At 39.4% G+C, this 25544-nt stretch overlaps 2 non-coding genes across 2 annotated transcripts; both read left to right on the forward strand.

Moving 5' to 3' along the window:
* Positions 1 to 9529: 9529 nt before the first annotated feature.
* On the forward strand, positions 9530 to 9637 carry LOC148544831 (small nucleolar RNA R71). Its single transcript, XR_015902049.1, has one exon. It is a non-coding gene; the product is annotated as a small nucleolar RNA R71 (small nucleolar RNA).
* An 11658-nt stretch (positions 9638 to 21295) lies between these two features.
* LOC148544832 (small nucleolar RNA R71) lies at positions 21296 to 21403 on the forward strand. Its single transcript, XR_015900615.1, has one exon. It is a non-coding gene; the product is annotated as a small nucleolar RNA R71 (small nucleolar RNA).
* Positions 21404 to 25544: the final 4141 nt, after the last annotated feature.

Below are 25544 nucleotides of genomic sequence, written 5' to 3' on the forward strand. Positions count from 1 at the left end.
AGGCCATTTCGGAGGTGAGCGGACAGCCACCAAGGTCCTCCAATGTAGTTTCTATTGGCCCACTCTCTATAGAGATTCCCGAGAGTTTGTACGTAACTGTGACAGTTGCCAAAGAGCTGGTAATCTACCCCATGGTTACGCCATGCCTCAACAAGGAATCTTGGAGATTGAGTTGTTCGACGTATGGGGAATTGACTTCATGGGACCTTTCCCACCATCATACTCAAACACTTACATTCTGGTGGTAGTTGACTACGTATCAAAATGGGTAGAGGCCGTTGCCACACCCACCAATGATACTAAAACAGTGCTGAAGTTTCTCCAGAAATATATCTTCAGCAGGTTTGGGGTCCCTAGAGTACTAATCAGTGATGGGGGCACTCACTTCTGCAACAAACAGCTTTACTCTGCCATGGTCCGGTATGGGATTCGCCACAAGGTGGCGACTCCATATCATCCACAGACTAATGGGCAAGCTGAAGTCTCTAACAGAGAGCTAAAAAGAATCCTAGAATGGACTGTAAGTACCCGTAGAAAGGATTGGGCAAGAAGCTTGGATGATGCTCTGTGGGCATACAGAACAGCATTCAAGACTCCTATAGGGACCTCTCCATACCAACTTGTGTATGGTAAGGCATGTCACCTGCCCGTGGAACTGGAACATAAAGCCTACTGGGCAACCAGATTCCTAAACTTTGATGCCAAATTAGCTGGAGAAAAAAGATTGCTCCAGCTAAATGAGCTAGAGGAATTCAGATTCTCTGCTTTCAAAAATGCCAAGCTTTATAAAGAAAAATAAAAAAAGTGGCATGACAGAAAGCTGTCATCTAGAATCTTTGAACCAGGACAAAAGGTCCTGTTGTTTAACTCTAGGCTCAGGCTATTCCCCGGAAAACTGAAGTCCCGGTGGAGGGGACCATATGTGATTACAAGTGTATCACCATATGGTTATGTGGAGCTTCAAGATATTGATTCTGATAAGAAGTTCATTGTTAATGGACAGAGAATCAAGCACTATCTTAAAGGCAATGTTGAGCAAGAGTGCTCAAGGCTGAAGCTAGATTAAAAGCTTAGCAAGGTCCAGCTAAAGACAATAAAGAAGCGCTTGCTGGGAGGCAACCCAGCCATGGGGCATCACTTCCTCTAAGCATTTTTTCCTATTCTTGATTTTATTTGTTTATATAAAGTTCACTGATACTAAGGTAAAGAGTCAATTGTATAAGTTCACAGGGCTACAGAAGGATTCTACACACAAAACAGAGAAAAAGAGCTCACTGGCAAGAAAACACCAGTAAAAGTCTGTTTTGGGCGTTCAACGCCCAAAAGAAGCATCCACTGGGCGTTGAACGCTAGTAAGGATAGCCATCTGGGCGTTAAACGCCAGAAAGAAGCATCTTCTGGGCGTTGAATGCCAGAAAGAAGCTCCTTCTAGGCGTTTAACGCCAGATTTACAGCGTTCTGGGCATTCAGAAAAATGCCCAGTGACAAAGGAGTTCCTGGCGTTCAACGCCAGAAAGAAGCAACAGCTGGGCGTTGAACGCCCAGGAGAGGCAGCATTTTGGCGTTGAACGCCCAAAACATGCAGCGTTTGGGCGTTCAAACGCCAAGATGGTGGGGAGGAGGTGAATTCGTTTTTACTTCATATTTTTCATTCTAAATTTAATTTTCATGTTTCAATTCATGATTTCTTGCATAAACATGTTAAGAACCCTAATTTCTAAAATCCTTAATTTCTAAAAACCCTATTTTAAAAATATCAAATGTATCTTAATCCATAAGCACAAATCCTTTTTTTCAACCCAATTCAACTCTTTTTCAAAATTTTCAAAACAAATCTATCTCTTTTCTTTCAAAAATCTTTTCAGCTAATCAATATCTTTTTCAAATCTCCGTATTATCTTTTTCAAAAATCCAAATCTATCTTTTTCAAATATCTTTCATATCTCTTCAATTTTAGATTATATCTTTTCTTATCATACTTAAAATTTTCTTAAAAATCATATCTTCTATCTTATCTTCCTCCCTATTTTCGAAAACCCACCCCCCTTCTCCCTTTAAATATGGGTTCGGCCTCCCTCCCCTCCCATCCACCATTGCACCTAGCTCTCCTTCTCTCCCTCTCCCTTGGTGTGCTTATCCGTGATCACTAAGATCATGGCTCCTAAAGAAAAATAACCCACTCCAAGAGGCAAGAAAGAAAGCGTTCCAAAACCACTTTGGAATCAAGGGAAGTTCTTAACTAAAGAACATTCAGACCATTATTACAAAATAATGGGTCTAAGATCAGTGATCTCGGAAGTTAGATTCGATCTGAAAGAAGACGAATATCCGGAGATCCAGGAGTAAATTCGAATCAGGAACTGGGAGATCCTAGCTAATCCTGAAACGAAAGTGGGAAGGAATATGGTCCAAGAGTTCTATGCTAATATGTGGCATACAGACAGGCAAAGACTATCTGGATCTGCTATCTATGACTATCGGACCTTGGTCAGAGGAAAGATTGTTCATACCCACCCTGACAAGATCAGGGAGATCTTAAAGCTGCCTCAGCTCAAAGATGATCCAGACTCCTTCAATAGGAGAATGATGAGAACAGACAAGGGCCTGGATAAGATTCTAGAGGATATATGTATCCCTGGAGCCAGGTGGACCACCATCACGAAGGGTGTCCCAATTCAACTCAAAAGAGAAGATCTCAAACCAGCCGCCAGAGGATGGCTGGACTTCATTGGGCATTCTCTGCTGCCCACTAGCAACTGTTCTACAGTCACTATTTGAAGGGCAGTGATGATCCATTACATCATGATGGGAAAAGAAGTGAAAGTTCATCAACTGATTTCAACTGAATTCTACAAAATTGTAAACAAAAATTCCAAAGATGCCAGGTTGGCTTATCCAAGCTTGATTTCTATGTTCTGCAAGGACACTGGAGTAAGGATGGGAATAACTGAGTATATCTCAGTTGAGCGGCCAATCACCAAAGCATCAATGGAAAAACAACAAGCACAGAATGACTCCATCAAGAAGAGAACACAGGAAATTCTCCTAGAAATCCCTCAATCTGAATACTGGGAGTATCTTGAAACATCTATTACCAAGATGCAAGAAGCTATGGAACAAATACAGAAAGAACAGAAGGAACAAAGTAGCATTCTTTGCTATTTGCTTAAAGAACAGGAGGAGCAAGGGCGTGATTTAAGGGAATTGAAGCGCCAGAAATTATCTCTTGAAGGACCAAGCATCCCGCAGATTAGAGGAACATCCACTTCCCAGAACAAAGGTTGTTAAATTCCAATCTTAGCCTTAACTCTGTGATAACTGTTTTTATTAGTTTTACCTTAGGAGTCATATAGTAGTAATTAATATCTATATTTTTTATTTTATCCCCCAATTAAGCTATAATTTAATTTTATCATCATCATTAAACATGAATAAAATAGAAGAATTTCTTTAGAATAAGAGGCAATATTTTTTTTGAGTTTTTAATAAGGTAAATTCTAATTATTTATATGTGGTGGCAATGCTTTCTGTCTTCTGAATGAATGCTTGAACAGTGCATATCTCTTTTGAATTTGATGTTTAAGACTGTTAAATATGTTGGCTCTTGAAAGAATGATGAACATGAGACATGTTATTGATAATCTGAAAAATCATAAAAATGATTCTTGAAGCAAGAAAAAGCAGCAAAGAACAAAGCATTCAAAAAAAAAAAAAAAGAGAGCAAGCAGAAAAAGCCAATAACCCTTAAAACCAAAAGGCAAGGGTAAATAAAAGGGATCCCAAGGCTTTGAGCATCAGTGGATAGGAGGGCCTAAAGGAATAAAATCCTGGCCTAAGCGGCTAAACCAAGCTGTCCCTAACCATGTGCTTGTGGCGTGAAGGTTTCAAGTGAAAACTTGAGACTGAGCGGTTAAAGTCAAGGTCCAAAGCAAAAAGAAGAGTGTGCTTAAGAACCCTGGACACCTCTAATTGGGGACTTTAGCAAAGCTGAGTCACAATCTGAAAAGGTTCACCCAATTATGTGTCTGTGGCATTTATGTATCCGGTGGTAATACTGGAAAACAAAGTGCTTAGGGCCACGGCCAAGACTCATAAAGTAGCTGTGTTCAAGAATCAACATACTGAACTAGGAGAATCAACATCACTATCTGAATTCTGAGTTTCTATAGATGCCAATCACTCTGAGCTTCAATGGATAAAGTGAGGTGCCAAAACTGTTCAGAAGCAAAAAGCTACTAGTCCCGCTCATCTAATTAGAATCTGAGCTTCACTCCAAAAACTCTGAGATATTGTTGCTTCTTAAAATTATTTTCATTCTATTTTATTTATCTAGTTGCTTGAGGACAAGCAACAGTTTAAGTTTGGTGTTGTGATGAGCGGATATTTTATACGCTTTTTGGGGTTAATTTCATATAGTTTTTAGTTTGTTTTAGTTAGTTTTTAGTTTATTTTCAATAGTTTTTAGTCAAAATTCATATTTCTGGACTTTACTATGAGCTTGTGTGTTTTTCTGTGATTTCAGGTATTTTCTGGCTGAAATTGAGGGAGCTGAGCAAAAATCTGATTCAGGCTGAAAAAGGATTGCTGATGTTGTTGGATTCTGACCTCCCTGCACTCAAAGTGGATTTTCTGGAGCTACAGAACTCCAAATGGCGCACTTCCAATTGTGTTGGAAAGTAGACATCCAGGGCTTTCCAGAAATATATAATAGTCCATACTTTGCTCAAGAATAGGCGACGTAAACTGGCGTTCAACACCAGTTCCATGTTGCTGTCTGGCGTCCAGCGCCAGAAACAAGTTACAAGTTGGAGTTCAACGCCAGAAAAGGATCCAAAGATGGCATTGAACACCCAAAACAGCCCTATGCACGTGATTCAGGAGAATGAATGAATATCTCTTAGATCCCTTAATCAGAATGAATGAAGACAGATAGTGTTACTGACTCTCCTAGTTAAGTATGTTGATTCTTGAAGACAGCTACTTTATGAGTCTTGGCCGTGGCCCTAAGCACTTTGTTTTCCAGTATTACAACCGGATACATAAATGCCACAGACACATAACTGGGTGAACCTTTTCAGATTATGACTCAGCTTTGCTAGAGTCCCCAATTAGAGGTGTCCAGGGTTCTTAAGCACACTCTTCTTTTTGCTTTGGACCTCGACTTTAACTGCTCAGTCTCAAGTTTTCACTTGACACCTTCACGCCACAAGCACATGGTTAGGGACAGCTTGGTTTAGCCGCTTAGGCCAGGATTTTATTCCTGTGGGCCCTCCTGTCCACTGATGCTCAAAGCCTTGGATCCTTTTTATCACCCTTGCCTTTTGGTTTAAAGGGGTATTGGCTTTTTCTGCTTACTTTTCCTCTTTTTTTTTTCTGTTTTTTCTGCAAGCTTTTCACTGCTTTTTCTGGCTTCAAGAATCAATTTTATGATTTTTCAGATCACCAGATAACATTTCTCATTTTCCTTTCATTCTTTCAAGAGCCAACAATTTTAACATTCATAAACAATCAAATTCAAAAATATGCACTGTTCAAGCATTCATTCAGAAAAACAATAGTATTGCCACCACATTAAGATAATTAAACTGTTTTAAAATTTGAAATTCATGCACTTCTTTTTCTTTTTCAATTAAAAACATTTTTCATTTAAGAAAGGTGATGGATTTATTTTCATAGCTTTAAGGCATAGAGACTAATGATCATGTATAAAGACACAAACATAGATAAACATAAAGCATAATTTTCAAAAAACAGAAAATAAAGAACAAGGAAATTAAAGAACGGGTCCACCTTAGTGATGGCGGCTTGTTCTTCCTCTTGAAGATCTTATGGAGTGCTTGAGCTCCTCAATGTCTCTTCCTTGCCTTTGTTGCTCCTCTCTCATGTTTCTTTGGTCTTCTCTAATTTCATGGAGGAGGATGGAGTGCTCTTGGTGTTCCACCCTTAGTTGTCCCATGTTGGAACTTAATTCTCCTAGGGAGGTGTTGATTTGCTCCCAATAGTTTTGTGGAGGAAAATGCATCCCTTGAGGCATCTCAAGGATTTCATGATGAGGAATTTCCTCATCCTCTTGTCCATGAGTGGGATCTCTTGTTTGCTCCATCCTTTTCTTAGTGATGGGCTTGTCCTCATCAATGAGGATGTCTTCCTCTATGTCAATTCCAGCTGAATTGCAGAGGTGACAAATGAGATGAGGGAAGGCTAACCTTGCCACAGTGGAGGACTTGTCCACCACTTTGTAGAGTTCTTGGGATATAACTTCATAAACGTCTACTTCCTCTCTAATCATGATGCTACAAATCATGATAGCCTGATCTATAGTAACTTCAGACCGGTTGCTAGTGGGAATGATTGAGCGTTGGATGAACTCCAACCATCCCCTAGCCACGGGCTTGAGGTCATGCCTTCTTAGTTGAACCGGCTTCCCTCTTGAATCTCTCTTCCATTGAGCGCCCTCTTCACATATGTCCATGAGGACTTGGTCCAACCTTTGATCAAAGTTGACCCTTCTTGTGTATGGGTGTGCATCTCCTTGCATCATAGGCAAGTTGAATGCCAACCTTACATTTTCCGGACTAAAATCTAAGTAATTCCCCCGAACCATTGTAAGCCAATTCTTAGGGTCCGGGTTCATACTTTGATCATGGTTCTTGGTGATCCATGCATTGGCATAGAACTCTTGAACCATTAAGATTCCGACTTGTTGAATGGGGTTGGTGAGAACTTCCCAACCTCTTCTTCGGATCTCATGTCGGATCTTCGGATATTCGCCCTTTTTGAGCTTAAAAGGGACCTCGGGGATCACTTTCTTCTTGGCCACAACTTTATAGAAGTGGTCTTGATGCACCCTTGAGAGGAATCTCTCCATCTCCCATGACTCGGAGGTGGAAGCTTTTGCCTTCCCTTTCCACTTTCTAGAGGTTTCTCCGGCTTTTGATGCCATAAATGGTTATGGAAAAACAAAAAGCTTTAGCTTTTACCACACCAAACTTAGAAGGTTGCTCGTCCTCGAGCAAAAGAAGAAAGAAGAGAGTAGAAGAAGAAGAAATAGAGGAGATGGAGTGGGCTTTGTGATTCGGCCAAGGGGGAGAAGTGTTGTTTAGGTTGTGTGAAAATGAAAGAGTGAAGATGGGTTTATATAGGGGTGAGAGGGGTGTGTATGGTTCAGCTATAGAGGGTGGGTTTGGGAGGGAAAGTGGTTTTAATTTGAATGGTGAGGTAGGTGGGGTTTTATGAAGGATGGATGTGAGTGGTGAAGAGAATAGTGGGATTTGATAGGTGAGGGATTTTTGGGGAAGAGGTATTGAGGTGATTGGTGAATGGGTGAAGAAGAAAGAGAGTGGTGGGGTAGGTGGGGATCCTGTGGGGTCCACAGATCCTGAGGTGTCAAGGATATCTCATCCCTGCACTAAGTGGCGTGCAAAACGCCCCTTTCTGCCAATCCTGGCGTTAAACGCCAGGCTGCTGCCCATTTCTGGTGTTTAACGCCAGCTTCTTGCCCATTCCTGGCGTTAAACGCCAGTCTGGTGCCCTTTTCTGGCGTTAAACGCCCAGAATGGTGCCAGACTGGGCGTTTAACGCCCATTCTGCTACCTTTACTGGCGTTTAGACGCCAGTAACTGTCTCCTTCAGGGTGTTCTATTTTTCATTCTGTTTTTCACTTTGTTTTTGCTTTTTCAATTGTTTTTGTGACTTCACATGATTATCAACCTACAGAAAACATAAAATAACAAAGGAAAATAGAAATTTAACATAGAATAGTAACGATTAGGTTGCCTCCCAACAAGCGCTTCTTTAATGTCAATAGCTTGACAGTGGCTCTCATGGACCCTTACAGATGTTCAGAGCAATGTTGGAACCTCCCAACACCAAACTTAGAGTTTGAATGTGGGGGTTCAACACCAAACTTAAAGTTTGGTTGTGGCCTCCCAACACTAAACTTAGAGTTTGATTGTGGGGGCTCTGTTTGACTCTGTATTGAGAGAAGCTCTTCATGCTTCCTCTCCATGGTGACAGAGGGATATCCATGAGCTTTAAACACAAGGGAATCTCCATTCACTTGAATGATCAATTCTCCTCTGTCAACATCAATCACAGCTTTTGCTGTGGCTAGGAAGGGTCTGCCAAGGATGATGGATTCATCTATACACTTCCCAGTCTCTAGGACTATGAAATCAGCAGGGATGTAATGGTCTTCAACCTTTACCAAGACATCCTTTACAAGTCCATAAGCCTGTTTCTTTGAATTGTCTGCCATCTCTAGTGAGATTCTTGCAGCTTGTACCTCAATGATCCCTAGCTTCTCCATTACAGAGAGAAGCATAAGGTTTATGCTTGACCCTAGGTCACACAGAGCCTTTTCAAAGGTCATGGTGCCTATGGTACAAGGGATTGAGAACTTTCCAGGGTCCTGTCTCTTTCGAGGTAATTTCTGCCTAGTCAAGTCATCCAGTTCTTTGATGAGCAATGGAGGTTCATCCTCCCAAGTCTCATTACCAAACAACTTGGCATTTAGCTTCATGATTGCTCCAGGGTACTTAGCAACTTGCTCTTCAGTAACATCTTCATCCTCTTCAGAGGAAGAATACTCATCAGAGCTCATGAATGGAAAAAGTAAATTCAATGGAATCTCTATGGTCTCAGTGTGAGCCTCAAATTCCTATGGTTCCTCATTAGGGAACTCTATGGAGGTCAGTGGGCGTCTATTGAAGTCTTCCTCAGTGGGAATCACTGCCTCTTCCTCCTCTTCATGTTCGGCCATGTGGGATGTTGTTATGGCCTTGCACTCTCTTTTTGGATTCTCTTCTGTATTGCTTGGGAGAGTACTAGGAGGGAGTTCAGTAATTTTCTTACTCAGCTGACCCAATTGTGCCTCCAAATTTCTAATGGAGAACCTTGTTTCAGTCATGAAACTTTGAGTGGTTTTGATTAGATCAGAGACAATGGTTGTTAAGTCAGAGGGGTTTTGCTTAGAATTCTCTGTCTGTTGCTGAGAAGATGATGGAAAAGGCTTGCTATTGGTAAACCTATTTCTTCCACCATTATTGTTGCTGAAACCTTGTTGAGGTCTCTGTTGATCCTTTCATGAGAGATTTGGATGATTTCTCCATGAAGGATTATAGGTGTTTCCATAGGGTTCTCCCATGTAATTCACCTCTTCCATTGCTGGGTTCTCAGGATCATAAGCTTCTTCTTCAGAGGAAGCTTCCTTAGTACTGCCTGTTGCTGCTTGCATTTCAGACAGACTCTGAGAAATCATATTGACTTGTTGGGTCAATATTTTATTCTGAGCCAATATGGCATTCAGAGTATCAATCTCAAGAACTCCTTTCTTCTGAGTTGTCCCATTATTCACAGGATTACTTTCAGAAGTATACATAAATTGGTTATTTGCCACCATTTCAATGAGTTCTTGAGCTTCTGTAGGCGTCTTCTTCAGATGAAGAGATCCTCCAGCAGAGCTATCCAATGACATCTTGGATAGTTCAGACAGGCCATCATAGAAGATTCCTATGATGCTCCATTCTGAAAGCATGTCAGAAGGGCACCTTCTGATCAATTGCTTGTATCTCTCCCAAGCTTCATAGAGGGACTCACCATCCTTCTGTCTAAAGGTTTGGACTTCCACTCTAAGCTTACTCAATTTTTGAGGTGGAAAGAACTTTGCCATGAAGGCATTGACTAGCTTTTCCCAAGAGTTCAGGCTTTCTTTAGGTTGTGAATCCAACCATGTCCTAGCTCTGTCTCTTACAGCAAAAGGAAAAAGCATAAGTCTGTAGACTTCAGGGTCAACCCCATTGGTCTTGACAGTGTCACAGATTTGTAAGAACCCAGCTAAAAACTGATGAGGATCTTCCAATGGAAGTCCATGAAACTTGCAATTCTGTTACATTAGAGAAATTAATTGAGGCTTAAGCTCAAAGTTGTTGGCTCCAATGGCAGGGATTGAGATGCTTCTCCTATAGAAGTTAGGAGTAAGTGCAGTAAAGTCATTACCTTCCTTGCATTGTTGGCATTATTGTTGTTTTCGGCTGCCATGGTTTCTTCTTCTTTGAAGAGCTCTGTTAGGCCATCTAGAGAGAGTTGTGTTTTGGTTTCTCTTAGCTTTCTCTTCAAGGTCCTTTCAGGTTCAGGATCAGCTTCAACAAGAATGCTTTTATCTTTGCTCCTGCTCATATGAAAGAGAAGAGAACAAGAAAGTATAGAATCCTCTATGTCACAGTATAGAGATTCCTTGAAGTGTCAGAAGAAAAGAAGAATAGAAGGAGGAGGTAGATGGAAGAGAATTCGAACATATAAAGAAGGAGGGGGTTCGAATTGTACCTTGAGGAGGAGTGTTAGTCCTTTAAATAGAAGGATGTGCGAAGAGGGGAAGAATTTTCGAAAATAAATTAAAAAGATTTTGGAATTATTAAAAGAAATTTTGAAAAATTGATTGATGATTTTCGAAAACTAAAATTGGGAAAGAAATTAAGTGATTTTTGAAAAAGATTTTGAAATTAGAAATTAAAAAGATATGATTGAGAGTTAATTTTGAAAAAGATGTGATTGAAGAGATATGATTGAGAAGATATGATTGAAAATCAATTTAGAAAAAGAAAGTTTTTTTTTTTAAATTAAAGTTGATTACTTGACTATCAAGAAATTAAAAGATATGATTCTAAAATTTAAAATTTGATCCTTTCTTAATAGGCAAGTAACAACTTGAAAATTTTTTGAAGTAAATCTTGAATTGAAGCAAGAATTTTTGAAAATATAAAATGGAAAGAAATTGATTTTGAAAGAGATATGATTGAAAAGATATGATTTGAAAAAGATTTGATTTTGAAAAATTATGAAAACTTGAAAAAATGTGAATTAAAAACAAAATCTTCCCTCTAGTGTCATCCTGGCATTAAACGCCCAGAATTGTGCCCATTCTGGCGTTTAACGCCCAAATCTCTACCTTTTTGGGCGTTAAACGCCCAGCCAAGTACCCTGGCTAGCATTTAAACGCCAGTTTTCCTTCTTCACTGGGCGTTTTGAACGCCCAGCTTTTTCTGTTTGATTCCTGTGCTGAATGTTTTGAATCTTCAATTCTCTGTATTATTGACTTGAAAAGACATAGTTTTGAAAATATTTTTGAATTTTTGATGATGAGAAACAATAAAAATGCAACTAAGATCAAATAAACAATACATGTAAGACACCAAACTTAAAAGTTTGTATACTAAGGACTATAACAATGTAAAAATGCATGTAAGAAATAACAAAACATACAAAGCAAGAGAATTTGAAGATCAAAGCAATGAAATCATCAAGAACAACTTGAAGATCAATGAAGAACATAATGCATGTATTCGAAAAAAATGCAAGAATAAAAACATGCAATTGACACCAAACTTAAAAATTGATACTAGACTCAAACAAGAAACATAAAATATTTTTGGTTTTATGATTTTAAATTTTTTTGTATTTTTTTGAAAATTATATAGAAAAGAAAATAAAGAGAATCAAAACTTTTAATAAGAATTCCAGGAATCATGCAATGTTAGTCTAAAGCTTCAGTCTAAAAAGGATTAGACATGTTTAGCCAAGCTTCAGCAGGACATTACATTCAATAGCTAAATTGATGAGAATCAATTAGCTTTTGTGATGGTGGGAACATCACCTTGAAACTCTAGAATTCATTCTTAAAAATTTTGAAGAAAAGATACCTAATCTAAGCAACAAGATGAACCGTCAGTTGTCCAAACTCGAACAATCCCCAGCAACGGCGCCAAAAACTTGGTGCACGAAATTGTGATCATCAACAATGGCGCCAAAGGACTTGGAGCTCGCAAACATGAATCACACTTTGTCACAATTTCACACAACTAACCAGCAAGTGCACTGGGTCGTCCAAGTAATAAACCTTACGTGAGTAAGGTTCGATCCCACGGAGACTGTCGGCTTGAAGCAAGCTATGGTCATCTTGTAAATCTCAGTCAGGCGGATTCAAATGGTTATGGAGTTTAAGGTGATGAAAATAAACATAAAATAAAGATAGAGATACTTATGTAATTCATTGGTGGATTTTAGATAAGTGTATGAAGATGCTTTGTTCCCCTTGAACCTCTGCTTTCCTATTGCCTTCTTCCAATCATTCATACTCCTTTCCATGGCAAGCTTTATGTTGGGCATCACCGTTGTCAATGGCTACATCCCGTCCTCTCAGTGAAAATGGTCCTGATGCTCTGTCACAACATCAGCTAATCAGCTGTCGGTTCTCGATCATGTCGGAATAGGATCCATTGATCCTTTTGCGTCTGTCACACGCCCCACAATCGCGAGTTTGAAGCTCGTCACAGTCATCCCTTCCCAGATCAACAATGGCTGCCATTAATTCTAGCCTATACCACGAAGGTTCCAATCTTAGATTAGAAACCCAAGAGATACACACTCAATCGAAGGTAGAACAGAGGTGGTTGTCAGGCACACGTTCATAGGTGAGAATGATGATGAGTGTCACGGATCATCACATTCATCAAGTTGAAGAACAAGTGATATCTTAGAGAAGAAATAGACTTGAGTTGAATAGAAAAACAATAGTACTTGTATTAATTCATGAAGAACAGCAGAGCTCCACACCTTAATCTATGGTGTGTAGAAACTCCACCGTTGAGAATACATAAGAACAAGGTCCAGGCATGGCCGAATGGCCAGCCTCCAAACGTGTCTAAGATAGCATAAGACTTATCAAAGATTCAAAGTATGAAAATACAATAGCAAAAGGTCCTTTTTATAGAGAACTAGTAGCCTAGGGTTTACAGAAATCAGTAATTAATGTAGAAATCTTCTTCCGGGCCCACTTGGTGTGTGCTTGGGCTGAGCATTGAAACATTTTTGTGTAGAGAATTTTCTTGGAGTTAACGCCAGCTTTTGTGCCAGTTTGGGCGTTTAACTCCAGCTTTTGTGCCAGTTTTGGAGTTAAACGCCAGAATTCTTGAGCTGACTTGGAATGCCTGTTTTGGCCATCAAATCTCGGGCAAAGTATGAACTATTATATATTTCTGGAAAGCCTAGGATGTCTACTTTCCAACGCAATTGAGAGCTCGCCAATTGGGCTTCTGTAGCTCCAGAAAATCCACTTTGAGTTTAGGGAGGTAAGAATCTAATAGCATCTGCAGTCCTTTTTCAGCCTCTGAATCAAATTTTTGCTCAGGTCCCTCAATTTCAGCCAGAAAATACCTGAAATCACAGAAAAACACACAAACTCATAGTAAAGTCCAGAAGAGTTATTTTTATTTAAAAACTAATAAAAATATAATAAAAACTAATTAAAATATACTAAAAACATACTAAAAACAATGCCAAAAAGCGTATAAATTATCCGCTCATCAGTAGTGGTCCTTCCTTGTAGTGATGTTCAATCTTCTATAATCAATGCACACTCGCCATGCGTTTTGTACTCTCTTGGTGACCACTTCACCATCATCCTTTTTAACCGCAGTGATGGCTGATTTCTTGGGAACAACCTGGACCGGGCTCACCCACTCACTGTCAGAAATTGGGTATATGATACCCGCATCAAGTAGCCTAGTGACTTCCTTCTTTACCACGTCGAGGATGATTGGGTTGAGTCTCCTTTGTGGTTGCCTAACCGGCCGAGCTCCCTCTTGGAGAAATATACGATGCATGCACTTGCGGGGGTCAATCCCTACAATATCGGCTAGGCTCCAACCAATTGCCTTCTTGTACTTTCTTAGAACATCTAGGAGCTTCCCTTCCTCTTCACTAGAAAGCTCACTAGCAATAATGACCGGAAACTTTTGGTTGTCCTCTAAGAAAGCGTACTTTAAATGAGATGGAAGAGGCTTCAGCTCACTCTTTGCCTCAAGCTGAGGTTCCTTTTCATCAGGCTCATGGAGTTCATTCTCAACAACTTTCTCTTGTTCATCCTCTTGGCCATCCGTCTCTTCAACAATAGGGTAGCATAACTTGATGTAGTCTTCTTTTCGCACTTCCACTACCACTTCATCGATTACATCACATCGAAGAACGGAATGCTCTTCGGGAGGATGCTTCATGGCTTCTTCCAAATTAAACTTTATAGTCTTGTCTCCAACCTCAAAGGAATATGTGCCGGTGAAAGCATCTAACTTGAATTTAGAGGTCTTAAGGAAGGGTCTACCAAGTAGAACGGAGGATGAGCTTCTATTTTCTGTTGGAGGCATTTTAAGGATGTAAAAGTCCACCGGAAAGACCAAGTCCTTGATCGCCACAAGTACATCTTCTGCTATTCCTATCACAGTGATCACACTTTTATCGGCTAAGGCAAACTTCACCACCGACTTCTTTAATGGAGCTAAATTCAACTGCACAAAGATAGAAAGCGGCATGATACTTACGCAAGCTCCTAGATCACACATACAGTCATGAAAAGTGCGCCCACCAATACAACAAGACACCAAACAAGGCCCAGGGTCACCACATTTTTTTGAAATAGGCTCCATCAAGGAAGAAATCGAACTACCCAAGGATAATGTCTCCAAATCTCCTATCCTATCCTTGTGTGTAAACAAGTCTTTCAAAAATTTTGCATACTTCGGAATTTGTTAGATAGCATCAAGAAGTGGTATGGTTACCTCAACCTTCTTGAACACTTGAAGCATGTTCAAATCAAATTTCGGGGTTTTCTTTGCTTTCTTCACCATGGAAGGGAATAGAATAGGAATGGACTCATCCACTATAGCTTTCCTCTTGGGTTCCTTAAAGCTTACTCCTTCTTCCTCATGCCTTTTGTCTACCTCCTCTTCTTCATGTGGAGCTTCAACAACCACTTCTTCCTCATGAATGTTTTCCACGACCCTAGGAGGTATCTCCTCCAATGTAGTCCTCGACCGTAGAGTGATGGCATTGAGACCGCCCTTGGGGTTTGGAAGAGCTTGAGGGTTGGTTGGTATTATTGTTGGAGGAGGGCATGGACATCTTTGAAAGCATGTCGGCGAGGTTGGCCAATTGAGCGCCCAAGGCGTCAAATTGAGCCTTGTTGCTCTCGTCCCATTTCTCCATAGCAGCTCTAAGCTCATCAACTTGATTGGTGGAAGATGAAGAGGTTTGGTTGGATTGTTGTCTATGGTGTGGTGCTTGGTATTTGGTGTAGCTGCTTTGGTTTTAGTTGTGGTAATTTTGGTTGACTTGGTGGTTGTTGTTGTTATGGTGGTATTGGGATGAAGATTGGTTGTTGTTGTGATGATAAGAAGAGTTGTTCCATCTTTGGTTTTGATTTCTCCCTTGTACATTATCCCTCCACCCTTGATTTTGATTACTACCATGGGGGTAGTTGTTTTGGCCTTGAGAAGGATAGGGCGGATGGTTGTTGTAATTCACATTGGTTATGACAAGGGCATGTTCCTCTTGAATTTGATGGCATTGATCAGTGTAATGTGTGGTGCTAGAGCACAAACCACAAATCCTATGAGGGCCTTCCAGTTGAGCAACTGGGGGTGGGGCTTGGATGGCTTGGATGGAGTAGTATTCCTTTTGATCTTTTTGTATTCGCGTGAGGATAGTGGTCATGTCCCCAAGTTCTTTGGTCAAGCTTGCTTCGGAGGAGGATGGTTTTACCACACCCTTAAGAGGATTACTTCTCACCCTTACATGTTGTGTAGCCTTGGCAACATCATTTATCAATTTCCAAGCTTCTCCCTCCGTCTTTTTTTTTGAAAGGGAACTACCACTAGAAGCGGTGAGCAATCTTCTATCTTCCACACAAAGACCTCCGGTGAAGTAACTAATGAGCAAGTGAGTGTTCAATCAATGGTGTGGACAAGATTCCAATAGCCTTTTGAACCGAGTCCAATACTCATATAAACTCTCTTGGTCCCTTTGTATTATACCCGAGATCTCCTTCCGGACGTAATCGGTCTTCTCCAGTGGGAAGAACTTATCTAGAAACTCTCTTCTCAAGAAATCCCAATTGGTCACAATCTCATCCGATAGCGAATAAAACCATGTCTTTGCTTGCCCTTCAAGAGAGAAGGGAAAGGCAAAAACCATAATAGCCAACTCATCGGCTCCATGCCTTCGAGCCGTAGAACAAGCAACTTGAAAGTCTCTTAGATGTCGGATGGGGTCTTAACCTGGCAACCCATGATACTTAGGAAGTAGATGTATCAAGCTACTCTTCAACTCAAAATTTGGATCAAGGTTGGGATACCTTGCTTGCAAAGCTTGAAGTATGAGATCCGAAGCTCCTTGCTCATGCAAAGTGATCCGTCATGGCTCCGCCATGTATGGTTCACCTGTAGCATGCAAAGATGTATTAGTAGTGCCAACAGAAGAATAGGAAGTAGCGGACTCCAAGTCACTCTCGGTACCGTCTAGTGATTCGGTATGTTCCTCGAGAGAGGCCGAAGTACTAGCCGTATAGTCCAACCGCCGTCTAGCTTGCCGAGTGTGTAACAACGTTCTTTCAATCTCAGGGTCAAACTCGGCTAAGCTAGAATTCGGTTGAGACCGAGTCATCAAACTTGGGAGTCATAGCACACATACAAAAGAAATCTAAACTATAGGTAAGTATTGAAAGAAAGTAAACTAATTACAATTTTCACATATTCACATAACCAATATCAAGGCATATGTTGCAACCATTCCCCGGCAACGGCGCCAAAAAATTTGATGGCCACGGAATACCGTCGGTAAGGAATTTCACAAGATTTTCGCGTTGCAAGTATAGCCCTCAACCGAAAAATAATCTGCGAATCAAATTTCAAAGGAATTGGTTGTCACAAATTCAACCCCAATAAAAGTAAACGAAGTATTCAAACCTCGGGTCATCTCACAAGGAATGGGCAAACATGTGCATCAACATTGGTTAGAATTCCGGGGTTGTAAGTCATGAGCAAGAAATTAAACTAAGAATCCTAACAAGCAAGTAATCTTGAAGTGCAAGAAACTAATTCAAATAACTAAAGCAAGATGTGAGCAATTCCAAACTAATAAGATAACATCCAATATAAGCCTACTCTAAAACTAAACAAATAACTATGACTAAGACAAAGCAATTAGGTTTTTTGTGTTTTCAAATATGAATGATAAAACAACTCTTGGCTAGACATGGGAATTGGGGTCACTATCCTTGTCTAATAACCATAGATTGATAATTATGAGGAACCAAACTCATTAAGTCTACTTCTATACTTGAAGTATGTTAAATGGTTTAGTCAACATCAACCCATAAGGTCCAACCTAGCTACTAATTGACTTAGTAGTATGCTAGTGTCAATGGTTATCAAATTGACCACTAAGGGTTCCCAAATCATCAAATCCATTAGACCCAATGACTCAAGTTTACCCAATTCCCTTAGCCTAGGCCAAGAGTAAAGAGAACTACTCCATAATCAAGGGAAACATTTCATCAAACACATGGTGAGCATTACTAAAAGACATATTCAAAGTGCAATTAAATTGAAATTAACAAGTACCCACTAACAATTATCAACATACAATCACTCAAACAACACAATTAACCATGAAAATCATCAATGTAACATCAAAAATTCAAGATTCCCAAGATTCATGGAATGGGTATAAAATGACAATTGACAAGAAAACATAAAACTACACAAGATCTAAACAAAATTATGCTAAGGAATTCAAATTAAGCAATCAAAACTAGTAATTAACAAGATCCAATTCAGAATTTAACAAGGGAAGATCAAATCAAACTAGATCTAGAGAGGAACAAGGGTTTCTCTCTCTAGAATAACAAGAACCAAAAACTAGCTAAAAATTGTGTCTAAGTGTGAATGAATGATCCCCCCATTTCCCCTAGCATCCTTGGGTCTTTTCCATGGAGAACCAGCTTAGATTTGGGCCACTTGAGCCTCAGAAATTGCCAGGCACGATTTCCTTTAATGAGGTCACGTGCAGCTTATCGCGTGTACGCGCCATGCGTGCGTGCGCGCAGATTGATTTTGTGATCCACGCGTGCGCACCATGTACGCGTGCCCGCCGGTGTGGATTTCTCTAATCTGCGCGTATGCACCGATCTTCGCGTGCCGCTTCCAGCTCTCTACATCCACGCGTGCGCGTGAGGTGCGCGTGCGCGCCCATGCTGAAATTCCCAAAATCCAAATCTTCATGTTCCTTCCTCTTATGCATGCTTTCTTTCTCTCTTCTAGGCCATCCTTGCCCTATAAATTCTGAAATCACTCAATAAACACATCACGGCATCGAATGGTAATAAAAGAGGATCAAAATTTAGTAATTCTAAGGCAAAAGAAGCATGTTTTCCATCTTGAAGCAATATTAGGAAGAGAACACAAAACCATGCAATTCTTGTGAATAAGTATGAAAAATATTGACAAAACCCCCCAAATTCTACACAATATAAACCACAAAATTGGAGTTTATCAGTCCTCCCTTAATGAGAGGTGTAAAAGTCTTTAAATACTAAATTAATGACTAAGAATTACATTAAGAAGGGTAAAATAGTCTTTTAGTACTAAAATCCATTTTTGGGGCCCACCTGGTGAGTGTTTGGGCTGAATTTTGATGAGATCCACGTGCTATGAGGCCTCTAGGGTGTTGAACGCTGGCTAGGGGGTCTTCTTTGGGCGTCTGGACGCTGGTCTCCTCCTTATGGGCGCTGGACGCCTGGACTGGGGCAGGAGGCTGGCGTTGGACGCCAGTTTTGGGCCTTCTATTCTAAAGCAAAGTATGATCTATTATACATTGCTGGAAAGCTGTGGAAGTCAGCTTTCTATAGCCATTAAGAGTGCCCCATTTGGACTTCTGTAGCTCCAGAAAAGCTCTTTCTTTGTCTCTAAATCAGACTTTTGCTCCAACTCCTCAATTTCAGCCAGAAAATACCTGAAATTGCACAAAAACACAAAAACTCATAGTAGTATCCAAAAATGTGAATTTAACACTAAAACCTATGAAAACTTAATAAAAATTAAACAAAATATGCTAAAAACTATATGAAAATGATGCCAAAAAGCGTATAAAATATCCGCTCATCACAACACCAAACTTAAACTGTTGCTTGTCCCTAAGCAACTAAAAACAAAGTAGGATAAAAAGAAGAGTAAGATACAATAAATCTCAGAGTTTCCAATAAAACTCAGTTTCAATTAGATGAGCAGGACTTAGTAGCTTTTTGCTTCTAAATAGTTTAGGCATCTCACTATCCACTGAAACCCAGAAATGTTGGTCTCTTTAGGAACTTAAAATCCAGATGATATTATTGATTCTCCCAGAGTCTTGAACACAGCTTTTAGAGTCTTGGCCGTGACCCTAAATACTTTGTTTTCCAGTATTACCACCGGATACAAAAATACCACAGACACTTTAACTGAGTGAAACCTTTTGGATTGTGATTCAGCTTTGCTAGAATCCCCAGATAGAGGTGTCCAGAGTTCTTAAGCACACTCTTTTTTCTTTGGACCACGACTTTAACTGCTCAGTCTCAAGCTTTTAACTTGACACCTTCACTCCATCAGCATATGGTTAGAGACAACTTGGTTGAGCCGCTTAGGCCCTCCTAACCATTGATGCTCAAAGCCTTGGATCCTTTTACCCTTGCATTTTTGTTTAAAGGGTTATTGACTTTTTGCTCTTGCCTTTTGGTTTAAAGAGCTATTGGATTTTTTTGTTTTTTATTTTTTTTGCTATTTTTCTATTTTTTTGCATGCATATATTATTTTTTCTTTTGCAACATGCTTTTTCTTTTTCTTTTTGCTGTTTTTTCTTGCTTCAAGAATCAATTTTTGAGATTTTTCAGATTACCAATAATACTTTTCCTTTTTCATCATTCTTTCAAGAGCCAACATTCTAAAATTCCAACTTTAAATATGCACTATTTATTCATACATTTCGAAAACTAAAGGAATGCCACCACATCAAGATAATTGAACTATTCTTATTATATAACTTGAAATTCATGTATCTCTCAATTCTTTTCAAATAAAATTTTCTTTTTAAGTAAGGTGAAAGATATATGGAACATTTTATAGCTTAAAGACATAGATGAAAATGATCATGCAATAAGAATAAGAGAACATACAATACAACATAACAGAAAATAGAAATATAACATAAGAAAAGGGGATTAAGAGAACGAATCCACCTTAGTGATGGCTGCTAGTACTCCTCCTTGAGGATCCAATGTAGTGCTTGATCTCTTCAATGTCATGCCCTTGTCTTTGTTTCCATACTTAGGAGTGGTATAAGTAAAAAAGAAAAGCTTTTGCAACATCAAACTTAAGAGTTTTGCTCGTCCTTGAGCAAATATGAAAAATGGGGAAGAATAGCATAGAAGAAGGTAGGGTAGGTGGAGATTCTGTGGGACCTACTGGTCCTGAGAGGCTAGGGAATTCAAATTCTCTGCCTTCTGTATGAGCGTTGAACGCCCAGCTTGTGCACCACAGCTGGCGTTCAATGGCTGCTTGCCTCCCATTTGTGGCATTGAATGCCCAGGAGGAACCTCCTTCCTGGTCTTTTTCTCACTGTCACTTGGGAAACTATCAGTGGACTTCAGAATCTACTGTGAAAGATGTCCTACTTGAGATTTGAGATTCTTAATAATCTCTCCTCGGTTTTTTATACTCCCTCTCACTTCTTCCTTGAATTTTTTCATGTCTTCAGACTCTTTGCAAAGATTTGCAAGCATAGCTTCCATTTTGGCCATTCTGTCCTCATCATGTGGTGATGGTTGGTTGGAATTAGGATGTTGAGGGTGGTTATTGTGGTTTTGGTATGGTGGCTGTGAATAAGTGTTTTGTGTGGTCTGGTATGGTCTTTGGTTGGAGTATTGGTGAGTAGAATTGTGATATTGGTTTGGATTATGGGATCTGTGGTCTTGGCCTTGGTTTTGTTGGTTCTCCCACCTAAAGTTTGGGTGGTTCCTCCAACCAGAGTTATAAGTTTTAGAATAAGGATCATTAGCTTGCCTAGATGAATTTCCAAGGTAATTAGCTTCCTCCCAGTTAACTCATTCTTCTGTTTCCAACTCTCCTTGAGATGATGGTCCAGTGTGGATAGCTGCAACCTAATTCTTCTCCATTTTCTTGGTCAATTTAGCCAGTTGCTTGGTGATCATCTTATTCTGGGCCAGGATTGCATCCATATGGTTTAATTCTAAGACTTCCCTGTTGTTGCTTCTGTCTGAGGCATAAAAATACTCGTTGTCATCCACTGTCTCTATAACATCAATGGCTTCTTCAATGGTCTTCTTCTTGTTAAGGGAACCTCCAGATGAGTGGTCTACATCTTTCTTTGATTCACAATTCAACCCTTCATAAAAGATATGAAGTTGCACCCTCTAATTAAACATATCAGGGGGGCTTTTCCTTGTCAAATCTTTGAATCTCTCCCAGGCTTCATAAATAGTCTCACCATCCTACTGTCTGAATGTCTGCACTTCAGTTCTCAGCCTGTTTACTTTTTGTGGAGGATAGAACCTTGTCAAGAATCTATTCACTACATCCTCCCAAGTTGTCAAGCTTTCCTTGGGAAATGATTCTAGCCATTTTGATGCTTTGTCCCTCAAAGAAAATGGAAAAAGTAGCAATATATAGGTGTCAAGATGAACATTATTAGACTTAACCGTGTCACATATCCTTTGAAATTTAGTGAGATGCTCATTAGGGTCCTCTTGGAAACTCTGACGAACGGGATTTTCTGTCGGTAAAGAATTTTGCAAATAAATTCCCGTTGTAAGTATAGTTTCTAAACCAACAAGGAATCCTTTTGTACAAAAGTTTGGTTGTCACAAGTAACAAACCCCTAGTAAAATTGATAACCGAAGTATTCAAACCTCGGGTCGTCTCTCAAGGAATTGCAGGGAGGTGTATTTATTATTGGTTATGGAAGATTATCTTTTTGGGGTCTTTGAAAGGTTGAACAAGGAAATTAAAAGCTAAGAAAGTAAATTAATAACTAGAAAAGCTCTTGGCAAGGTATGAGAACTGGAAATCTCATCCTAGTTATACCTATCAATTGTGATGAGAATTGTTTATTTCTCTCACTTAGTTAACCCTTACTAAATAAAGGAAAGTCAAGTGGACTAATCAATTTGATTCCTCAAGTCCTAGTCAACTCCTAAAGAAAGACTAGCTTTAGAGGGATCCAAATCAACCAGCAAACTTCAAATATCAATCAACAAAGGAGTTTGATAACTCAAGTGTCACCAATTACTCCACCAAATCCAAAAGGGGAGAAATCTAAATTAAATTGAAAGCATCAATAACATAAATAGAAGAAACAATCATAAATTTAATATACCTCAAAGTGTATTAAATGGAAAATCAAATTAAACATGAGAATTCATAAACCAAATAGCAACATAAAGTAATTAATAGGGGAAATAGATAAAGTAGAATACTAAGACAAATAGAACTAGAAAAGAAACTAAATTAAAGGAACATTGAACCTGGAATGGAGAAGGAATAAACCTAAAACTAAGAGAAATCCTAAATCCTAAACCCTAGAGAGAGGAGAGAGCCTCTCTCTCTCTCTAGAAAACTACATCTAAAACCTAAAATTTGAATTATGAGAAGTTGTATCAATGAATGAATTGATTCCCCTACTCTGTAGCCTCTAATATGTGTTTTCTAGGCCAAAAACTGGGTCGAAAATAGCCCAAAAATCGCCCCCAACAATTTCTGATACGTCCAACACGCGGCTCTGTCACGCATATGCATCGTCCACGCGTACGCATGGATTGAACTTTTTCCAGGTCACACGTACGCGTGATCCACGTGTGCGCGTCACCTAACAGCATGGAAACCATGGCAAATTATATATTTTTTCGAAGCCCCGGATGTTAGCTTTCCAACGCAACTAGAACTGCCTCATTTGGACCTCTGTAGCTCATGTTATGGTCGATTTAGTACGAAGAGGTCAGGCTAGACAGCTCAGCAATTCCTTCAATATCTTGTATTCCTTCCAGTTTTGCATGCTTCCTTTCCATCCTCTAAGCCATTCCTGCCCTATAAATCCTGAAAACACTTAACACACATATCAAGGCATCGAATGGCAATAAGAGAGAATTAAACATAGCAAATTTAAGGCCAAAGAAGCATATTTTCAATCATAGCACAGAATTAGGAAGGAAAATGTAAATCATGCGAATTATATGAATAAGCGTGAGTTTAGTGGATAAAATCCACTCAATTAAACATAAGATGTACCACAAAATAGTGGTGCATCACACTCCCTCCAAAAGAACAGTTGTTCTGGACTAGGGTTATGAGCTGAGGCTTCAATTCGAAATTATTAGCATGGATAATTGGCTTTTGAATGCTGCTACCACAGTTTCCTAGGTTTGGATTGATGTATGATCCCAGACCTCTCCTCTCTTGTCCAGCAGGGTTGGCTGCACCTCTTCTGGCATGATTATTTACCTCTCCTTCATGATGATTTTCCATATCATCCTCCATGGTTATATCCAAGTCTTCCTCCTCTACTTCTACACCAACAACCCTCTTTCCTCTTACTTCCCTTCTTAATCTCAGGAAGGTTCTTTCTAGTTCACTGTCAAAAGAGGTTGAAACCTCTCTTCTACCTGTCATACAAGTAGCACAACAAGCAGCAACCAGCAAGTGAAGGATTCACAATTAATGAAAAAGTGTGGTTAGCGCAATTGAGGCAATTAATCAAACAGTTAATGAGTTAGTGGGTTAGTTTTGCTGGAAAGTAAAGAAGTAAGGTAAAATTAAAGAAAAACAACTAAAAATTGTAGAGAACAAAAATGAACAACTGAAATTAAAATTTAATTAATCAAACAAAAAGAAAAGTGTTCAATCTAGTTATCCTCCAATTTAATAATTTTCAATACAAAACCAATCCCCGGCAACGGAGCCATAAACTTGATTCACTCAAAAACTGTCTCTCAACAATTTTCTACCGACAAGTGTACCGGATTGTCGTCAAGTAAAAACTTACCGTAGAGTGAGGTCGAATCCCACAGGGATTGGTTGGTTGATCAATGTTAATTGGAGAATTGTGCTAGTTGAGTGAAATCAAATTTGGTTGAGAATTGCAGAAAGTAAATTTGGCGAGAAACTTAAATTGCAAGAAATTAAATGACAGAAATTAAATTATGGGAAATGAAATGACAGAAGCTTAAATTGCTAGAAATTAAATGGGAATGGGGAATTAAGCATGAAATTAAAGAACAGAATGTCAAAGAATGGGTAAGATTAGAGATAGGGGATTCATTGGGTTTTGGGAGATATTAAACTCTCTGGATCAAATCATTTTCATCTCTTCCTCAATCAATGCATTCATTGACATTGCTTGGCAGTCTTAGATGATTGGATCCTAATGTCTTGGCTCACCAATCTCTCTAAGCATGAACAATTTCCCAATGTCTTGATTTAATTGCTCATGAGAAGAGTTGAAGTTCAGTCGCTGACTATACCACACAAATTCATAGATCAAAGTATTTGTAGGATTACATGTAACTATATCCATCCAACCCCCAATCTAATCCAATGTGAGAAAGCAATTCTAGCATGAATTTTTTATCCCTCTCTCAAGGATCCGAAGAATTCCAATTATGGATAGCTTCTCTCTCAAGACAACTATCCAATTGAATTAAGACCGAAAGCTTTCTAACAAAAATCAAGAGAAAAGAAAGAAGAAGAAGATGAAAATTACTATTGATCCATTGAATTACAATAGAGCTCCCTAACCCAATGAAAGGGGTTTAGTTGTTCATAGCTCTCAAAATAGAAATTGGAATTGAAAGATACATTGCTGAATTGAAAGAAATTGCAGAAAACTAAAAAATGAGCCGAAAAGTAAAAAGTGGAGTAAAAATTTTTTCTAACTTAAATTCTAAGCTATTTATACACTTTCTTCCATTGATTTTCAATCTCTGAATTGGGCTTTTGGCCTTGATGGAATTGGGTTGAAGTTGCTCCAATTGGCTTCCCTTGCTATTGAGAAGAATTCTGTTTGAATTGCAAACTTCTGGTGCTCAAGTTGGAGTCAACGTTTGATGGCCAACGTTGACTCAAACGCCCTTCTTAAAAACCAGATAAACTTGCTGTCATTGGCGTTTGAATCAATGTTGGAGGGCCAACGTTCTTCTACCCACGCGTACGCGTGCCTTGCGCATTTGCGCCCTTGGGATTAGAATCCATATCAACGCGTGCGCGTGGATGCAAAAATCCCATTTCCAGTTTTCGAAACATATAGAAGAATGTTGGCCTCAACGTTAGACTGGCAACGTTCCCTCCAACTTTGGCCAATCCACGCATGTGCGTGCTGTACATATGCGCATGGATTCTCATGAAATTGTATCAAATTAATCGTAGTTAGATGAATTTAGGCATGCATGAATTTCTACCCCAATTGCTTACTTATTGCCTAAGAAAGTGCATAAAATCTATTAAAAACAAAGAAAAAGGCTAGTGAAACTAGCCTAAGATGCCCTGGCATCACAACACCAAACTTAAATCTTGCTTGTCCCTAAGCAAGTACTGAATTATTGAGAAGAAAGAATGAAACAGAAGGTGATGTTTATATCAGCAAGTCATTCTTAGTAGTTCATGGGGTTTTATGCAGAA

Source organism: Arachis ipaensis, chromosome B9 (assembly GCF_059453495.1).
Source record: "Arachis ipaensis isolate K30076 ecotype BB chromosome B9, ASM5945349v1, whole genome shotgun sequence".
NCBI classification, from domain to species: Eukaryota; Viridiplantae; Streptophyta; class Magnoliopsida; order Fabales; family Fabaceae; genus Arachis; species Arachis ipaensis.